At 47.5% G+C, this 2,500-nt stretch overlaps 1 pseudogene; it reads left to right on the forward strand.

The window, feature by feature from the left end:
• LOC142917790 (28S ribosomal RNA) overlaps nt 1-2,500 on the forward strand; it is a 10,614-nt pseudogene that overhangs the window by 3,933 nt on the left and 4,181 nt on the right.

Raw genomic sequence — 2,500 nt, forward strand, 5'->3', positions numbered from 1 at the left:
ACCTAAGTAAAAAGACAGGGGCCCCCATGTCAGACAGCTTACATTTTTCTTCTAGGCCTCTTGAGACATTGTCTCCCCCACCAAATGTAACAACGGGGACTTCATCCATACTCGCTCAAGCAGCTGAGCGGCTTACGAATGAGAATTCTGGGAACCTGGAAAAGCCTGCAATGGAGGCAATAAAGGCTTGGCTTAACGGCGAGGGCCAACATGATGCCCTCGTAGAAACTGCCACAGCATTGATGCTTTGTCCGATGAGATTGGTGAAAAACAAAGGCAAACGTTCAAAACCCGAGAACGACATTATTAAACCCAGGATATTACCCACACGATCTTGGATGAAGAAGAGAGCGGAAAAACGAGGAAGCTTCATGAAGCACCAGAAGCTCTTCTTTAAGAACCGCTCTCTTCTTGCGTCCTTAGTCCTGGATGGCACTGAACGTCATGAATGCCGAATCCCGAACGCAGATGTATATCGTTTTTACTGCGAAAAATGGGAGAAGGTGTTGCCATTCAATGGCCTGGGCCAATTTAAGTCATCAGGTGTTGCAAATAACGAATACTTTGAGCCCCTAATTTCGGTGGAGGAAGTTCAGACTGCCATACGGGCCATTAAACCAACGTCAGCAGCTGGGCCAGATGGCCTAACAAGGGCTGCAATCTGTGCTGCCGACCCCGAGGGTCGGACACTGACAGCCCTATTTAATGCATGGATGATTACAGGAATTATTCCCAAAGAGTTGAAAAAGAATAGGACGATTCTTATTCCTAAGGTTATGGACGATGAAAAGCTGAAAGAATTGGGGAACTGGAGACCAATAACGATTGGTTCAATGATTCTGAGATTATTTTCCAGAATAATGACTGCACGTCTTGCTCGTGCTTGTCCCTTAAACCCAAGGCAGCGTGGTTTTATAGCGGCATCTGGCTGCTCTGAAAATCTTAAGGTGCTACAGGACCTTATGAGACACGCTAAGAAATTGCACAGGCCGTTGGCTGTCATGTTCATCGACATAGCGAAAGCTTTTGACTCGGTTTCGCATGCTCATATTTTATGGGTGTTAAGGCACAAGAAAGTAGATGAACACGTGGTGGGCATCATCCAGAACGCCTACGATCGGTGTACGACCTCGTTCAAAAGCAATGGCGAGTCGACTCGAGAAATTAGCATACGTGTTGGTGTCAAACAGGGTGACCCCATGTCACCCCTGCTCTTCAATCTTGCCATGGACCCTTTGATATGCACCCTAGAGTCACACGGAGTTGGGTACTCCATTGATACAGACCACGTGACAGCTCTTGCGTTTGCTGATGATTTGGTGTTGGTGAGCGAATCTTGGGTTGGTATGGCCGCCAATCTAGCGATCTTGGAATCATTTTGTGGGCTATCGGGATTGGAGGTTCAGGCCAGAAAGTGCCAGGGCTTCATGATAAGCCCAACCAAAGATTCATATACGGTGAACAACTGCGACCCATGGACTATCAAAAATAAAGATGTCCATATGATCCAACCTGATGAATCAACGAAATACCTTGGTCTGAAAATTGGCCCTTGGACTGGCACTATACAGCCTGATCTACATTATCAGCTAAAGACATGGATCTCGAAAATCGATGAGGCGCCTCTGAAGCCAACTCAGAAGGTTGAACTACTCAATGCCTATGCCCTACCCAGATTGTTATATCCTGCAGACCACTCGGACTGCAAGCAATCAACTCTCCGTGGGTTGGACCAAGAGATTAGAAAGGCGGTAAAAGGATGGCTCCACCTTCCCGCTTCAACTTGTGATGGACTGTTATATGCCAGAGCCCGAGACGGAGGCCTTGCCATCTTGAAACTGGAAAAAACAATCCCTTCGGTTCAAGTTAGAAGGCTGCAACGTATAGCAAACTCGTCCGATGCTATCACCCGTAATATTGTGTCCTCGCAGGGTATGGAGGAAGAATACCGTAATTTGTGGGTACGAGCAGGGGGTGACAGTGATGCAATCCCAACATTCGTTCTCAGGGACTCGGTGTCAAAAGAACCTGTATATCCGAGACCCTGCGATTGGAGGGAGCATGAATTTCAGAGATGGTGCGAAAAGCCGGTTCAAGGAAGGGGCATTGTAAACTTTGCGCATGATAGAATCAGTAATGCTTGGTTGAGGCCATGGTGCGGCTTTAAACAATGCTTCTTTATCGCAGCACTACAACTAAGGGCAAATATTTACCCAACAAGAGAAAGTTTGAACAGAGGCAGAGATGGGGCCTTACGTTCCTGCAGGAAATGCTCTGCCAGACTCGAGTCCCTTTCGCACATTCTCGGTCAATGTCCTGCAGTACAGAAAGCAAGAATTGCGCGACATAACAAGATCAGTAACATTCTGGCAGACGAAGCGGCTAGATTGGGCTGGTCTGTATACAAAGAGCCACGGTTCATATCCGAGACGGGAGAGATGAGAAAGCCTGACCTCGTGTTTGCAAAAGATGAGGAGGCGGTTGTGATCGATGTCACCGT

Source organism: Petromyzon marinus, unplaced genomic scaffold (genome assembly GCF_048934315.1).
Source record: "Petromyzon marinus isolate PM22_M1 ecotype Great Lakes invasive population unplaced genomic scaffold, UKy_Petmar_22M1.pri1.0 PM_G_Scaffold_52, whole genome shotgun sequence".
NCBI lineage: Eukaryota > Metazoa > Chordata > Hyperoartia > Petromyzontiformes > Petromyzontidae > Petromyzon > Petromyzon marinus.